This window comes from Rhipicephalus sanguineus, chromosome 3 (assembly GCF_013339695.2).
Source record: "Rhipicephalus sanguineus isolate Rsan-2018 chromosome 3, BIME_Rsan_1.4, whole genome shotgun sequence".
NCBI lineage: Eukaryota > Metazoa > Arthropoda > Arachnida > Ixodida > Ixodidae > Rhipicephalus > Rhipicephalus sanguineus.
In genome coordinates this window covers 177908129-177927041 of record NC_051178.1, presented here as the reverse complement: position 1 = coordinate 177927041, position 18913 = coordinate 177908129, and positions in this window count along the sequence as shown.

The window sequence follows — 18913 nt, the reverse complement described above, 5'->3', positions numbered from 1 at the left end:
GACGTCATCATGCGACGCCACTATGACGTCATCATGACGTCACAAATTTTGGCGGCCTGTGACGTCATGACGACGGCATAAGCTGACGTCATCACGTGATGATTTTTGCCAGAGTTCTCTGATTTTTGCATCCCTCGTGAGAACGCCGGTCAATTTTCGCGTTTGATGAGGTATCTCAGGCTTCCGCCTTAATAAAGTTAAGAACTTACGAGAACGGATAACTGGGCTAGTTTGTGGGAACTCATGTTAAGGCAGGTAGCGCAAAGAGACACGGACACAAGCGAAGAATAAGTGCACAGGACAAGCGCCATTTTTTTTTCTTATTCTTCGCTTGTGTCCGTGTCTCTTTGCGCTACCTGCCTTAACAAAAGTTAAGAACATTTTAACTAAGTAAATAAGGTCGTACGTTGCAGTTTGGACTCTGAGACTGAGTAGACGATTAAGTATACAGTACACTAAAGTAGAAAATCGCTAGGCTTGTAAAGGCTATCAGATATCCGCTTTCAAAATCTCATGCGTTCTCAATGTGCGCGCGTACAGCGTAAACAAAAATACGGTTTATTTTGGCGCTAAAAGTATTTGTAACGGGAGAATCGCAGTGATATCACGGCAGATGTCCAGTAAAAAAGAGGGCCGTCAATGACCAACAATAAGAATGTTTTCGGATACCTAAGATTCGCCACGATTTGCTCCACATGCTGCTCCTGGATATTCTAGACAATTCCTCGCAGACTGAATCACTATGTGATCTGACTGGCAGGAAGATCAACCATACTTTATAAAGCACGCGCCGTCTCCGCTTGAGTACGCTCCTCCTCGCCACGCAAACGCCCCGGCAAGTTCAACCGCCGCGAAATGATCATACCTTGTAGTACTGTAGGAGGTAAAGAGCACTTTGCTGAGGACAACCACCTCGTCAGGAAAGAGATAAATTTGATGCTACGAAGTCTAAGAAGGAATGGTGGACCGGCAGCACACGTGTACCGCATTTGCAGCAAGTTACCGAGAGCCTCTCTCTCGTGCACTTCCAACAGAGGTTGGTTTGATGCCCGTTATCACCAGCAGCATCACCCTCATATGCCTGACTATGCCCCCTGAGGGGCGAAGGCCTCTCCCATGTTACTCCAATTAACTTGGTCCTGTGTGTGCTGCGGCCGCGTTATCCCAGCAAATTTCTTAATCTCATCTGCCCACCTAACTTTCTGCCTTCCCCTGGCACGCTTGCCTTCTCATGGAATCGAGTCAGGTTACAGTTGCGTGTTACAGTTGCGTGTTGCTGTAGTTTGACTTTCCGTTTCCCGCCCACAAGTTCGGCCAAATAAAGTGTTTCATCTTCAACACGCCGAGTGCTGCCTTCGTCGACGTCACGACCCCGTGACAATATATACAGCATAGCACCACTCCTGCTATCTTTAAGAAGACGCACAGTCGAAGGAAGCAATGTCTTTTCACCTCATATCATCGAGAATTCCTGCATTCTACATAGACACGCGGCCAATAAAAAGAAATCTGCTCGTAGTGAAACCCTCTTAATTTAACCTCTTGCAAAAACGTTCGATGAGATCTCGACACTAAAGCATCAACAGCTTAGTCATATCTTAAGCTCAGAGCAATAACCAACTAAACGTGACGGTTGTCCCTTAAGACAATATTTCAAGCGAAATCTATAGCGCACGTCATGTTAGTGTCATGTGCAGATAATGCTTCGCCACACTGCGTTTCGTTTGCATGCACGTACCTCTACGGGTAGCGGCACGAGTATTTTGCTTCAACTAAAATGCGGCTACAGCTTGTAAATACCACTTCATTTCGCGTTAGTCGCGAACATTTACGCAGTTTCCCACCAAATCTTGAACGACACAGAGCGCCGCGGAACACGAGCCAAGGAAAATAAACGAGAAATAATGCATTAGTGACAGGAAATGGTGTCATTGGCGTCCTTCTTCTTTTAAGCGTGCCACCGATCCTCGAGAAAAATAAGTCTTGTGAGGTCTTGAATTTCCTGGTTGATTCTATAAGCTCGGGAGTCAACGGTGCCGCCATTTCGTGCGCTCAATCGCGTTATCATTCTTCTGAATGCAGTTGCTGAGAGGGAAAACCACTTTAATGATCAAAAGGTATGCAGGCGGGTCGAGATTCAATGTCGGAGCGACTATTCAAGCTTCAACCGCCAAGGTTATGCCTCCCAATGCCACACTTCCCACTTCGTTGCTGTAATATACAGAATCAAAAAGCAGCAAGTAGCTCAAGGAAAGAACATGAATTTTAAGGGCTCGTTTTCTTTGTTAGACACAATATTAATGAGAACTAACACACAAAAACGCCAAGGAAAGTATAGGGGGTGTTATTTGTAATAATTAGGATATAAATGCGAAGAAAGTAAAGTGGGCGAAAAGATAACTTGCCGCCGGCAGGGACCGAACCTGCGACCTTCGAATAACGCGTCCGATGCTCTACCACTGAGCTACGGTGGCGGTCATCCTCCCGTCCACTTTATGGGGTATATATGTGCATTTAAACCTAGGAGTGTTAGTCAGCGCTGATCGCAGCAAGGGCGGCGAGTGTGGAACACTCTTTTTCTGCCTGTTAGCTCAAGTTCTTTACAGAGTTCCATGGGAGGTTGGATGCGGGACTTTGTAAACTCCCGCATCACGGGACTTTACAAAGTCCTGGGATGCGGACGCAGCAAAAATGCTAAATTTTATTTCAGCAACAAAGGAACGGGTGCACTGCATTCCCGCGAGGGCTGGCTGCGTTTTGCGCCGCTCAACGCCAGTCAATAAGCCCGCATCCACGAGAGAAGTTTCCTTCAGATCAGTGTCCATTTCTTTCCGAAGCCTTGTTTATTTTTATTTTCCCAAAGTATATAGCTGACTGGCTCAAAAGTATGCGGCTGTCTGGTGAGGGTTTTTGTGTACTACCTTTCGAACGCCGGATTCTGTGTGCTACTGCAGATTTATATTTCTTACTCTCCCTGTTATTACCATCACAACATGTCCTTTTGCGTTGCCAAACCAAATTGTCAGTTTGTATATAAACAAAAGAGCCTGTCACTTATGTTCCTGATCTTTAGTGGGCGAATAAAGATGTTTTTAACTTCCGAGCACTGCCCTAACCTGCACTATGTTGTAATAAACTCCCCTCGAAACGAGCGGACGTATCAGCTGCGACATGCAACCTCTACTTCTAAGAGATGCAACGCACAGGCGGCGTGGCAAAGGCCAATAACGACCATATGCTCCTCGCTATGGGACTCCCCGTTAGCGCCGCGCTAGCGCTCTCAAGTGCGGGGGTTGCGTATATATAATGCACACATAAGCCGAGTTAACCGGTCCACGTGCTTTGGCCAAGAAGGCAAGGGGATGCTGGCAGAGCCCACTCTTCGCGCGGAGTCGTTTTCTTCGCACCGTGTCCTAACGAGAAGCCGCTTAAAGCGGAGCGCGGATTGGCTCTCAGGCAGCAGAGTCGGGTGTGGGCCACGGAGAGAAGGAAAAACAGCAGCAACGGCAGCAACCATGCACGCGCATCCGCTGTGGAGCGCTGCACCCTTGTCTTGGACCGACTCCAGGCTTGAAACCCAGGCTGAGCCGAGACCTCCCTCCTCCTCCTCGTTTTCGCCTCCTTTCCACTCTGTCTTGCAAACCCTCTCCCACCATGCAGCGCAAGCACCGCGGAGTTTGGTGGTGCCCGGTGGGTACACTCCTCCCACCTCCCCCTCCCCCCTCACCGCAGCCCCAACGTGTCTTCCCTCCCGTATACGAGACAAGCGCAACTCGACACAGTTCTACGTTTAAAAATAAATGGCCGCCGCCGCCGCCGCCACGAGGAATCTGAACTTTTTACTGCTGCTGCCCTGTACTTGCATGGGTGTCCCTCGCCGGTAAGAGCCTCACCGTCAGCGCAAAACCTCGATGCACACGGCTCGAAGCCCGGCGCGGGAAGCCTGAGACCACACCGCGACGCTTCTCCGGTTTATCTGTATGCACATTATTTAGAAGGAAACGGCTGATCGTTTTGAGCCATAGCAGCATTACCACATTGTAAACGCGATCTCACCCTTCCCCGCTGAATCACTGATGCACGTGGTACTCAAGATGGACTTCTAGGTTTGGCGATAATGCTGCCGTGTGCTGTTACTCGCAGGGGCCACGTCACGTTTTATCGCCCAAAGCTATGTCGTTATGCGTACGCGTAGAGCGCGTCTTGCTGCGCGTGCAGCGCCATACGGCGTGAGAGAGAGAGAGAGAGAGAGCGCAAAATCGGCGTATGGAATTTTTATTTATTGATATATACATGAAAAGCATGGGAAGGTAGGCTACGTTAGAGCCGGCTATACCATTAACATAATATCAGTATTGAAGAAACACAAAAACAAGAAAAACTAGAAAGAATAAAAGAATAAGAAAACAAAAAATAATCAGAAGCACTATGTACATACACGATTTCTGGCACATTAGGACCGGGCAGAGTCTAAAGGCAGTGTCCAATACATACAGGGTGGCCACAGCGATAGGATCCCTACAAATAGTTTTTTATGCACTTATATATAACATGACTATGAAATATGGTCATTAACAACACAATACGAAAAGAAGCGATAATGTCAATTAAAAACAGATCATTAAGTGAACGATCAGTGCTGATGTGGACGAGCGTGAATTGTGAGAGACAGTTCTCATTTTCTACCAAACAGTGTTTTTGCTACAGAGAATCAGTATACACAGTAGTAGCATTGCAAGTTGGAGTAGCGCCATGAAAGGTTTTGGCAGTTGATCACAGAGGAGGTGTTCCTTACTTTAGTTAGCTTGGGCTTATGTTTCAGTAGCTAGCCACAGACACGGGGCGAAATACAGAGCTTTGTTATCAACAGAACCGGTCAAGTGCGCATAGCGAAAATATATTAACCCGTTTTGTAAACCTTTCTACTTCTGTTTACTACTTGCTTTTTTCGTTATCTTTTGCCTTTCCTTACTTTTTATGGAGAAGCAAGGTAGAGAGTCACTGAGGTTTTGCTACGTCCGAGACGTCAGTTGACATTTTCTTTAGTAAACCCACACACACTCTTTTTCTTCTTTGTTGTTTAGTCTATAGACTGAAAGGTGCTTATAAGCACCTTTCAAAACCCGATTGACAAGACTTGAATTCCGGCCTCCTGGCATGTCAAACACATTGCAGAAGCGTACTCCCTGAATAATCTCTACCTTGCGCAAGAAGGCATTCGCATTGCGTCACTAGTACCAAGATGGCAGGCTGGACTCTGGCATACAGCCACTCGAGGCGTTAGGGACTACCTGAAAGAGGTACACTCCTTGGGTTGGCGCTGCTTATGTTTCCTAAACATCAAGCTCTGGCCATACGCTAGCAATCTGAGTTGCCTTCGTGAAAGACACATACGAGCTTCCTGCTTAGCGTAGTTAATAAGTAATGCTTAGCGTAGGTAATCCTGCTTAACGCATGTAATGCAGTAATTACTTTCGTAATTTCCAAGCTCGCAAGATCAAAGCGGAGAGAAAGAGAACAGAATGGCATCATAATCATGATGGTACCTACGTGGCACAACGCTTGTTTTAACTGTCCCAGGCAAACTTTCCTTTTTACACGGCCCTATGTAATAAAAAAAAAGAAAATCTAAAGGCTTACTGTTCAATCGCGATTTCGATCCTAGTGCCCCACCATGAAAATTACAGTCTGTTCCGTATACTTCAATGGCGTTCCCGTTCAATCGTTCGGAATGTGGTGAGATCAATACAGAAGCAATAGGTATCACGAAAGTTACTTTTTCTGTGGTGGTAGAAACTATTTTAAAGAATATCGCGACCATTAATTCAGTAGAGTATACGCCACTCAAAGCAGTAGTAGCCGGCCTGACAGTAAGTGTGACGACGACGTGATGTCTGTGAAGGCTCGATCATACGAATATGATGACAGCAGCGATAATGGCTCGACCATGGCGTTCACTGCACGATGGCCCGGACATGGAAGGAATACACAGGAAGAAATCCTTGGCGGAGAAAAACGGTCTTCGTTTGCTGGCAACTTCTTGTCCACCCTTCTTCTCTACAGTGTTATCTCGGCTTGTCTAGAGGCCATTTTTGGAAGCCACGATTCTTGGACCATGGCCGGTGTGCGTCGCTGGTGCTGAAAGTAACGAAGTCGAAGTCGTTGTTTGCAGCCATTGAAGTCGAGAGTTCTCTTCGACCGCGTGTAGCTAGACCTGATGAAAGTGAATAGAGGAGGGGAAAGACGCTTACTACTGGAACCCGTAATGAAGCATGGCGCAGCGTATTTAGAAGGAGTGGGAAAGGGAGTGGAAGAAAAGATCGGAAAGGAAAGGTCACCAAATATGGCGGTAGTGTGTATGGGAGCTGCAACTCATGACGCTTGAGGCAGCATGGGAATGGTGGGTAGCACATGGATTTGCCTAAGCTTCGTTCTTCCGGCTCCGTGTGGCTGCGTGTGTCCTGCAGACGCTTCGTCGCAAGACGAAGTTCAGCAATAGTTCAGCAGTACCCCTTCACCACCTTGGCCCTTTTAGGCTCACCAATTCAAATCAGCTCACGAGGTTCACAACGAGACGTTCTTTTATAAAAAACAAAAGACAAAACACAAAAATAAAACAAAGCCACAAGTGCGTTCGAAGCCGCAAGCACGCAGACTAGGCAAATCCATGTACTACCCATCAATCCCATGGTGGCTGAACGATCGCAGAGTCAAAGTTCCCTCTAGTAAATATTGCAGGAAACTCTACGGTCGCTCTAACCATGAGAATCGCTGCGGTCTCTAGACATGGTGCACACATGCAAGTCCTCGCGTGACTACTTCCATTTCTCGTTCAAACCTTCTCAGCCCCGATAACGGGGTTGCGAAGCGGACGAAGGCCTGGTTAACCTTCCTACCTTACCTTGCTTATCGTTCACGCGCTCACTTATACTTGCTAGGAAAGCAAGCGATAACGATAAGGCTGGTGTTGATATCTGCGACAAACACAGCGAGTGTTGGAGTTTGCACAGCGTAATCGCATGTGCCACCTGAAAAATTTCCGTTACTTGTATAAAGGAAACAAGATGACTTTTAAGGGCTCGTCTTTTTTTGTTTGTTGGTCAAAATATTAATGAGAACTAACAAACAATAATGCCAAGGAAAGTATAGGGCATTATTGCCTGTTAGTTGATTGGCATTATTGTCTGTTAGTTCTCATTAATATCGTTACTTGTATAGTGGTAGGATAGTATCACCATAGGTACATACAAAGTATGATTCGACTGTATTCATTCAGTTATTCAGACATCGTTCTCTTAACCAGAACACCATAACCGCTGAGCAACTGCGGGGTGCCGTTTTCGAAAAAGAGGGAGAGAACGATTGCAAAGCGCGTCTGTATAGTCGGGTCTTTGTGTGTTTTGTTTGTTTGTTTGTTTGTTTGTTTGTTTGTTTGTTTGTTTGTTTGTTTGTTTGTTTGTTTGTCTGTCTGTCTGTCTGTCTGTCTGTTTGTTTGTTTGTTTGTTTGTTTGTTTGTGTGTTTTGTGTGTTTTGTTTGTTTGGTTGGTTGGTTTGTTTGTTTGTTTGTTTGTTTGTTTGTTTGTTTGTTTGTTTGTTTGTTTGTTTGTTTGTTTGTTTGTTTGTCTGTCTGTCTGTCTGTCTGTCTGTCTGTCTGTCTGTCTGTCTGTCTGTCTGTCTGTCTGTTGTTTGTTTGTTTGTTTGTTTGTTTGTTTGTTTGTTTGTTTGTTTGTTTGTTTGTTTGTTTGTTTGTTTGTTTGTTTGTTTGTTTGTTTGTTTGTTTGTTTGTTTGTTTGTTTGTTTGTTTGTTTGTTTGTTTGTTTGTTTGTTTGTTTGTTTGTTTGTAATGCAAACTGATCTATAACTTTCTCATTGGAATTTTTTGTCTAACTTCGTCGCTGCGATAGTTAATTAATTAAACGTGCCTATTTAAGCAATTAAGCAGCATACAAAAATAGTGTGACTTACCCCATGCAATAGTCAGCAACATGCATTTGGTCACGGCGTCATAGAGCGTGTAGGCATATCTTTAAACTGGCGTGTAAAGAAGAGAATAAACAGATTCAATGGTTCACACAAGAGAGCAGGCGATGCGAGTTCTCGGTGTAAATTGCGGAATAGTGCGCTACATTTTCACTGGTGCGTATGCCGGGCCGTAAAGTAGCGGGTAGGATATCCGTGCCCGAGCGCGCAATCCCGGCTTTGTCCTACTGTTCCAGTTTAAATTGGCAACAACAGCGTTCATTTCTTCCCACTCGTGCCTTTTTTTTTTTCTTAGTGGTAATTACATGGCGTGTAGGAGGAGCTTGGCACCTCAGAAATGTGTGAGAAACAATGTTTAACCACCGCGCTAGATTCCATGCAACGCCGCGGACTTCTCTTTCTTCGTACAAAAATAATCTTCCCATCTTAGTTTCCTTTTTTTTTTCATATATTTCTTTTTAAGGTCAATTATAGCTACCCAACTGCTGAAAAACTAGCCTCATTTTTCTGGGCATTCTTATTAGTTACTCCGCTATTACATTGTCCCGAAAGCTAATTTCGTTGTCTATCTATCTATCTATCTATCTATCTATCTATCTATCTATCTATCTATCTATCTATCTATCTATCTATCTATCTATCTATCTATCTATCTATCTATCTATCTATCTATCTATCTATCTATATCTCTTTGTAACAGATTGTTATGTTTGATACCAAAAATCAGGTGTATTCTTACATCAGAAACCGACATACAAGACTGTATGTAGAAGGCCCTGTCGGCTGTGGTGAGAATCCCTGTATTGAAGCTTACAAAAACGTAATTGTTAACTTAGTTGGAAGGCAGCTCTGAACCTATTCGAATTTAATTACATTTTACCCTCTCGTTCATTATATTTAACAGGGCTTAAGATTGGGGCTCACGTTATTCGCATGACATAGCGATCTTAAGTTCTTAACCCGTCCGCAGGATTGAGGTTCGGTTTATTTTTGTATGGCATAGTTTTGTTTTATAATCTTATAGATACTCGAAGAAGCTTTAAATCGGATGTTGACACAATGTGGGGAGTAGCTAAGTTTTTGTGCTTAAAATCGAGAAATCAAAAGCTCGAAACACGGGAGAATCAAGAAAGCTAGGCCATATGCTTGGACGGGCTCAGTCATAGTTGCGTGCTACATAGTTCCAAGACTACTTCACCAGGACAATTAAACTTCAAAGTACATAACACGAGGGACCTCTATCGCCCTCGCGCTTACCCAACAACCTGCAATCCGAAAACCCACACACACAAATGTTCTTCATACGTCTATAACAGCAGTTTAGTTAGTGAATTGTACTAACGATTGTTTTTAAGGTCTGCCTCAGCGTGTTAAAAACCGGGTGGAGCCATTCCCTTTTCTCGTTTCCCGAGTATACTTTACGAGGAGTCTCGAAATCATTAATAACCCCAGCATGTTTGCAAAAAATGTCACTGCCACTATATTAAAAAAGACGTACGAAAACGCCGGCAGTAACTGTGTAAAATGCCGGTACGATATTCTGCGGAAGATGACCTTTCTTTTAACGCGATAGCTTTAGCGAGCTCGTTTCGCAGAAATTCCGGTGTCGGCGTCGTTGGTTGTGAGCGGAAAAGCAGCGTTGTCCGTGACCGAAAAATCGAGATCGATGCAAATAATAAAAAGATTTCGGTTCGAGTGGGAGTCGAACCCAGGCCTTTGGCGCGGCAAGCAAGTGCTCTACCACAGAGCCACGCCACTGTTTTTTTAAAGACGATAGTCTTTCTTGGGACACTTGAACGCAGAAATTTTCATATGTCTGTCTGTCACACGATTCAGCCACCCGGCCACCATTTACGCACTTGCTGAACGCCCAGCCATCTTGAACTGGTAGCTGCGTTCATACTTGTGAACATTGTCGATCAAAAAGCAAATATTACGCATATCTGAGGCGCAACATCAATACGTAAGTATTAGGTGGTGTGTTCCTTTATTAGAAAATACATAGATACGTAATTCTAAAGACCCTAGTGTTTCTTAGGCTGCGCAGAAAATGCGACTCTATGCACGAAAAAGCCCTCTGCCGACGATATGGTGCTGCCACCTGGCAGCGGCGCGGAACAGCAGCACTGGTCGGCCGCGGATGAGACCAGGACTCATGTAGTACAGCCGGCAGAAGACTATCGTCTTTCGACGACATTTGCAGCGAAGCACGCAAATACGCGGCCAATTTTTTTGCCTGATCGTGGTGTTTAATAGAATGCGTATTCAAAAAAAAAGCACACACAGTATCACACAGAGTTAAAATGTTGCAGTTACATAGCGACGACAAGCGCGCAAGCACTACCTGCTAAGAAAGAAATTCGAAGGCAAACTTAAGAGTCCCATGTTCCAGGTAGAGTGGTGAGGCTAAGCTCCTCACCAAGATGGGATACCAGTCCGGCATAAGGTCAAGTTCATCGTAAACATCCTTTAAGTGAGCCATAGTTGAGGTGTCCACCGAGGAGCAAAGCGAGGCTACCGATTGAGAATGCGATGCGAACGGGGCCCTATTACGCTATCGCATCTTACTTTTGAGGCAAAGCTCGAGCGTCCTCCAGTTTTTCTTTTCAAGGTATAGATTACCTATCAAGAGCATCAAAACACCTTCTATGTGAAGATACCGTATTGTGGAGACGCCCGGTCTGGCCGACCGTAATATATTCCCTATAACAAATATATTTATCGTTACGACGTGGTAGATGGACTTCTCTCCTGACGTTCATTGACTGGTGCGTTAATAAAGCGCCCTCTCTCTCTCTCTCTCTCTCTCTCTGCTATCCACGCGACAAACCGCATTACGCGCTTTTGCAACGGCAACAGTGGGTTCTACTTTGAGATTCATCAGACACATTGCCAGACATATCGTGAACCTTCATTCATGAAAGGATAAAAAGAATGAGAGAGGGGGAACGGCTCCTGGAAGAACCGAGCGAAAACAGAAACAAACGCTGGGCTCTTCGCTTCGACTGAAAAGAGAGCGAGAAGCACCGTTGAAGAAAGCGGCGCGCAAAGCTGGCGCGTGGCCTTTCGAAGACCTTCACGGCTGTCGCTCGCGGCTCGCCCCCCGAGATGCGAGCTCGACTGCAGCGAGGAATCGCAGCTCTCTCTCCGAAATGGATGCATGCCAGTCGGGATCACAATCTGGGCGCGGAGGCGACTCGCGTTTCTGTGTCAACAAAAAAAGCAGCGTCACGGCATGCTTCCATCTTCTCTCCCGTTCGCACCATTCTCCTCTCACTAACCACCGTGACGCCCGTTGGCTGGCGCGCCATGCATGGTTTCTGCTTGCACAGAGTTGCCAGCCTCAATAAAGTAATAATAATTCCTGGGGCTTTACGTGCCAAAACCACGTTATGATTATAAGGCACGCCGTAGTGAAGGGCTTCGGAAATTTTGGCCATCCGGTGTTCTTTAACGCCTCGCACTGTACTGGCGGCCTCTAGTATAATTAGCCTCCATCGAAATGCGACCGCCGCGGTCGGGGTCGAACCCGCGACCTTGAGTCAGCCGTTGAGCACCGTAACCTCTGCACCACAGGGTTGCCAGCTGCTCCGCCAATCCTCCATCTATAACGTGCAAGTTTGGAAACCTGGGCGAGCTAGTTGTAATGGTTCTAGGTGGAGTGGACATTGCAGGATCGATTTAGGAATAAGGACAAGGCAGACGACCGATGGTCAGTTAATGCAACCGAATGAGTACCAATGGATTGGGAACGCAGCCAACGGCCACAGTGATTTAGGGAAGGCGATGAAATCGAGAAGTTCGCGGGAATAAAAATGAGTCAGCTTGCACACGATGGGGTAAACTTGAGATCAATAGCAGAGGCGCTTGCCCTGCAGTGGACGTAGAATATGCTGATGGTGATGATTCTGAGGCGAGAGTAAGAAGAGCGCTCTTTATCCTATTATGTCCTTGTTTAAGTATACTGTGCGTTGTGCGCGCCAACATTGACCCCCGCAGTTTCATCCTTTCTTCGTCACATTCTTCGCTGCTCTCTCAAAGCCAGCATGCACAGCCGCTGAGGTACTTCCAATACAAGTTTCTGTTTGTGTTTTTATGCATTTTTAGCCCGAACAATCAACACACACCTGTAGCGGCTTCATTATAACAGAGGCTGAATGTGACCAACAAATCTCCAAGGCGTCGGAAGGAAGGCGCGTTGAGTCAGCTGTTCCAGGACACCCGAACGAGAAACTCGACGAAGAAACGAAAAGAGAGAGAGAGAGGTTTATTATGAAAGAAAAGCTGAGAGGTGGGCATGGATCAATTTTCAGACCTGCTACTCAGCGTTAGGAAAGGCGATGGGGTAGAAAAGAGAGTAGAGAAGGTGGTGATGAAAAGAAACCTTGGATGTCCAAAAACTATTTACAGTCTCATGTCTAGTTCTGTCGCGCGCAAAATCTTGTTCAGAGCTTTCAGAATATTGCGCTGATGACGAGGTGTAGGTCCCAACAGAACTTTTTCCGATACCTCTTGCTTGACGAAAAGGTGCTTAAGATCTGTCTGTACGGGCCATGCTATAGAGGCAAGGTGATGCTTCCATTGCTAAAATCATTTGTGGAACTTTGACGTAAAAAATGCTACTAAGAAACATATAACAACGTATGTAAAGAAACATGCTGTATAATTAAAAGGTGCAGAAATACACCAGCATGAATTAGAGGTAATACCCGGATGGGAGACATTCCAGTAGGAATCAAGAGAAAGTACGTAATCTGGCTTGGAAAGCTATATGTAGTATCTAGGATATGTAGGTAGCGTTCTATAAATATAAAATAATGCGAACCGAGGTCAAGAAACCAGGTGGAAGAGAATGAGATGGGGGTGACGACAATACAAAAATCGTAAACGCAGGACAAGTTCGACTGACGCACGACATTTCGCGATAGAACGCATGGTGGATAGCTACTCATTGTTTTTGACAGCGTGGTATCCTGTAAATTGCACCGAAACAGCAGTGTCGTTAGCCTGCCAGCATTCTCCCGTCTTCTCCCTCTTCTCGGTGTCACTGCACAGGTGTTTTCGCATCATGTCCCCATCGCTACTCAACAGCCGTACCTGGAATGAAAAGCTACAATGTTAAGGCGAAAGCCTTATAGGCAAGATGAAAGATTAGATGCAACACCAAGCACGAAAATTCACCGTAGGTGCCGTTGGCGTCAATACGAGTGATGCAAAAAATCATCATCACGTGGTGACGTCTCCATATGACGTCATCATGACGTCAGATATCGCCATAATTTGTAACGTCATTGTGACGTCACATAACGCGATGTCACGTGATGACGTCACACCGTGTCATCGTCGCTTGGTCAAAGGTGGGACGATCACGGAGGCAGTGCAAAACCAGATAAGGTTCAGAGCTTGCAATGCCTCCGATCCTGGAGCCAGTGCGAAGCCGCGTCAGGTGCAGAAAGCTTTCGGAGGCGGGAGAGAATCGATTCATTGACTGAGAAGAAAAAGAAGATGATGGCTTTCGCCTTCGAGTCGTCTTAGGCGAATGCATAAGGGACCCTGTGGGTTTTTTGTACCTTCAAGAAAGCAGCAGGTTGTGCGGAGAAGCACGTATGGCCATTGTCAAAAGAGCAGAAATCGATAGAAAGCTGCATCGTGCCACGAAATCCTGCATGGCACTGGAAAGTGCGGAAGAATGAAGGGGTAAGAGGTTCAGCGCTTTCGAATGCTGCTGAGGATGTGGCCAGGATGTAGACTAAACGTAGCGGAGTCAGCTGCGTTCAAGCGCGCAGCGACTTTTCACAGTATCGCATCGAGTGTCACTTTGTGTCACCTATCAAATTATCACCAAGGATTCGCTAAACGATCGCAGACCCTGAAAATGATACGTCCTCCGTCAGAAGACTTCACTCACTAGAAAATCCGTTGATTGTGGCGGTGTTAACCGATGGATTTGTCCATTGTCCTAGACGACGACAATTCTCGCCGTCTAGGAGAGTGGACAAGTCCACCGGTTCATTTGTCCATATGGTCGGTAAGCACATGCAGTCAAGGACCGTATTATTATATAAAATAAAGATATGATAAGCTTCTTGCGCTTTATTCTTATTTTGAAATGCTATTGTTCTTTATTTTTAATCGCTAAGCTTACACATCTGTCATGGCCCCTAAGGCAGTTTTTCGTTGTCTTCGAGCAAAAAAAAAGTTTTGTTTATTACACTGTTTAGCATATGAAAGAGGAAGCTGTGGAGCCACACCCTAGGATACGACACAAATTTATTTTTAGAACGCTGGCATAACAATAGACGGGATCTATATAAAGCGCCGCGGCCAAGCAGACTGCGTGCAAATTCAAGACACCATTACTCAATGTAATTGTTATTCTCTCGCAGGCTTTGCGCAGCTGGTCAGCTGTCGTAGTGAATGAATAATTCCGATCCTTTATGAATGGATCTGAGACTAGAATACGACACCAGATATCGTAGTCGAAGGCGAAGGATAAGAGAGAAAATTCCGCAGATTCATTGCAAGGTTGGAACCTAAGTGAAATGGATCTTGCTTGAGATAGCGATGCATTGCAGCCGTAATGCATCGTCCACGTAAGGTCTCATCCCCGAAGTAGTGGACTTAGTCTCTATAGAGATGGATGTTCACAAGGGATACGTGCAAAAACAAGTACCTCAGATGTCAACACATTTAAGGACTTCTTATCCATTGTGCTATACACTGCCACGTATACACTTTGTGATTGACCAAGAACGGGCACTTACCCAGAGGACACATATCCCGCTGCACTCAACCCTGTGATTTAGGTTGTCTGTGCACACATACTTATCGGCCTAAATTGTTTCCTAATCGTCAAGATTGTAAACAATGGCAAGTTGTCCGTCTAGTGAGTCGCATATACATGAAGCGTTTATTGAGAGGCACGAAACCAAAGTTGTGTAATCGACAAGAGAACATACACACGCAAAGTAGAGAAAAGAGGCAAAGAAATCTTCGCCGTAATGAGTGCGTGAACGTGTATACATATCCGTGGGAAATGCTTAGTACCTCAAGTGTCACGTGTCCAAGGCCACCGCGCTGACAGCGAAACGAGCACAATGTATTCTCGGGAACCATCATGTCTCAACCGCAGCTGGCGCCTTCCCGACCGCTTTTTCTTTCTTTCTTTTTTTATTCCTAGAGTTTGTCACTCCGAGGCATATTCTTCAGTGACAGCCTGACGTTGACAAATTAGTTCGCCACTCACAATCTCCGCGAATGTCATACGTTCGTTTTGCTTCTGCAAACAATAGCGTCACGTTTGACCTGTGTCATCAAAATAAAATAAAGATAACGAGAAGAAAAAAACGATAACGACGAGCATTGAAGTAAGGTGAGTAACCTGGAGCAAGGACCTCACTCCACTGAATTGTCGAGCTTTCATGATCCTTATGAACAATATTAAGCCTTATGGCTACATACCTCCCCGTTCACACACACACCTGAAGAACAAGATGCCTGTGACAATTGTTTTCATATCGTTTTTGCGATCCTGACAGAATTTTGCCATCCTGAAAAAAACGGTACATGCGACGCTATCATTATTGATTTTTTAAATGTAAAACACCGCACAAACAAGAAAGAGAATCAGGCTACCTCCTGAGACAGGTTAAAAGGGAGATCACGCCTGTAGCTCTTGTAAGCTGTAGCTTTTGAAAAGCATAAGGAAGGGGTAAGGTGGCAAAATACAGCCCAGCCCATCAAACCACGCACAGCTGCCATGAATGAACATACGTAAAGTATACTTGGGATGTAAAAACAGCGCAAAATATAGACAAGGACAGAGGAAGAGACGACAGCGCGGTGCCGTCTCTTCCTCTGTCCTTGTCTATATTTTGCGCTGTTTTTACATCCCAAGCATGAACCACCAACTAGCCCAACTTTCGCTATTATTGTAACGTAAAGTATAGCTGAACGCCGGCCCTACCCCCGAAAAAAATTTCTGGCTACGCTACTGCTTAACCCATTGCCGGTAGACTAAAGAAATCAGTCTGCAATATTTGATAACGTTGTATTGCAGTTGTTAATAGGAAACATTCGAAGGCAGTCACATTTTAACGTCCTTTCCTCTTTGTTTCTCTCTGTTTTATTATTCTTTTTTTGTCTAAAAGATCGCCACTTAATTGAAGGTATTGATAATCGAATTCCGAAACTCAAAATAAACCGAGTGTAACGCTCCATGATGAAATGTGAGACGAAACTGAACGATGGCACGCCTCCGCAAGTTCTGATAAGGCCCTAGGATACGTGCCGGTACATTCTTGCCAGACAAAGCATGCCTCGGTGTCTGGCCGCGACGTTTTTCAAGCTCGTTGTGGTTTTAGTCACAAGGCATTCCTATTTGATTCGATAGCCGGATATCGCTGCCGGCGTGTAGTGCTTCAACATTGCCGGCATTTAGAGCTGACATTTTATAACGATTATCTCTAATTAAGCACCATTTGTGTATCTCGTGATCGAGTCCTTTTCGACTCCTGCTAACACCATCATCACCACTGAAATCTATTTAATAAGAGCTCTTCAATTTCACCAGATGTTTCCTGTTGCCTGTAGAATACCGTCTAATTAAACATTTCCTGCACGTGGCACCTCACTTTTTCTTACCTCAGACTATGGGGATGCATTAGAATGTGATCGTTTATAACAGAGCATATACAAGTGACGAACGCATAAGAAGAGACATTCAAACAGCTGTATTCTTAATGATTCTGTTCCTTGTTTATGTTCTGTTCTAGGCGATCATGAATAACCAGTTAACCTGAATTACCGTCTTTGTGAAATTAAAACGTGACTGGTTCAAAATTTGACATGTCGATAACTGCCCCCAGGGTTTTTATTTAAAAAAGGGGTAATTAATGAATTTTGGAAATCACTCCTCTAAAGCTCAGATGATTAGCAACAAAGTATATTCGTAATATTTAGGAACTTGTCGGAAATAACGCGATGACCTCGGCGTTCTTACTCAAACAAATTGCGTATATAGCTTACAAAGTTCGGCAGATCCTACGTACCGTGGGAATCGATGTTATGCGAAGGAAGCAGCGGGGAAGGTAACTGTGGCGTAATTTTTTACATTGAGCGAAAGGTTACGAAATGACGCTAAAGATACGTGGAAATGGTATACGCACACACATATGCACATGCGTTATATAACCAGTTGCTTACAGTTGCTCAACGATGTCAACAGCAACATGGGTATTAACAACACCAGATGCGGTAAGTTGATATTTAGTGCTTATACTTGTCCGTTATGGTGGAGAACGCACGCACGTTTCACGAACCCGTGTGCATGTGTAGAAGGGGTTCTTGAGAGTTCTCAGGCAAATGGCGGCGAGCGGAATGTCTTTGTTATAGTAACTGATGTGCGCAACGCAGCCCTCGCCGATTCCGCTGCTTGTCTGTGTGTGTTGTGTGTCTGGCGGCCGACGAAGCGGGATGCAGCCTACATTGAAGTTGCGCATCGCCGTGTAGTTATATGTGCCCACGCCTCCGCACCTGCAATGAAGCCGCTTGCTGTGGACGACACAGTGGGCTCATCGCTCCAGGTTTCATAAAAGTGCTAACACGCCAGCTTCTGTGAGCAGAGCGTCTTTTTCGAGGTCGTGCACGTGTGCGTGCACAGACTGTACGTTGAGAGCGGCGAGCGTGAAGTGATTGTTGTGGTTGTGGCATCGAATGAAGGTGATAGCCCGGTCCAAGACAATGTCTAGAGGCCTGTTTGCTAGCTGGGTCATGTGGTCGAGAGACTGTGTCAATAAAGTAGGCGACATGTCGGAACCTGACGTCACCGTTTGCGTTGGCGAGGTACAGGCCGTCGAGGCTGGTAGCCCTGGAAAGTGCTACGTACTACCAACTTCAGTGGCTGGCGCTTTTATCCAAAGACTACCTGCGCGTATGTCCCTTTGTGACTTACATATAGTTATGGCGTTTGCTTGCGCAAGGGGAAACTGTGCCGTCTTACACAAGATATTTTTCTCGCGTATTTCGTGCTTGTAGTGGTTCGCAGTCCTACGGGCACTCATTTAAATTTTATTGAGGGTGTGCGGTAGTGATGTGCTTCGTCCTGGCTGGGACGACAATGCCTACCGTGGACGTTGGAAATTCAAGCCAAAGTCGCACGAGGTTGCCGTGTTCGTCACGCTCGATTTACCACAGGGCGCCCATGTTTCCATTAACGAGGCCGTCGCTTACGTCGATGTTGGCCGTGATCATTTACGGCTTGACGACGCTCAGGCAAATTGAGGCCGGCAGGCCACCCATGTCGCTTGCGTTCATCTTGGCCACTTTGGTCACGGCATCACCGTGTACCTGCTCGTTCTTATAGCGAGTTATGTTATCGCATGCGGGATGACATAACACGTTGTCCGCAGCCTCGAGGCAACGTGCGTTATAGCGGTCGACGTCCGCATTGATGTAGCATAGCCGGATATCATCTGGGGCACTTAGCGGCGGCTTCTTCGCTTGTCACAAAAGCGGCTCTCAATCAATCTGACGTCATACTCAGTGAGCATGAGGACATCGCCCAGCCTCATATGAAATGAAGAGAACGCTGAGTCACTCTGGCGGACCACGTGAACGAAGTGGATGGCAGTCGAGCGTCTTCCAGGGGAGTTCTGCCTTCAGCTCCCTTACTTGCCTTGCGTTTCAATGTATATATGGTCGCGGTTACTGTGTTGAGTGAGACTGTGAACCACCTGTGGCACATAACCGCATAACATGAACTGTGGTATGCGGGTATGTGCCATACGTGACTGAGGGAAAGGGTTTCATGACGCACGCAACAGGCATTTTGCGTCATTCATGTCATGACCAGTGAATCGTGTTCGTCATATAATAATCCCCTGCTATGCCAGTTTTGGTATATGACAAGTTATCGAGACGACCAGGAGAGCGC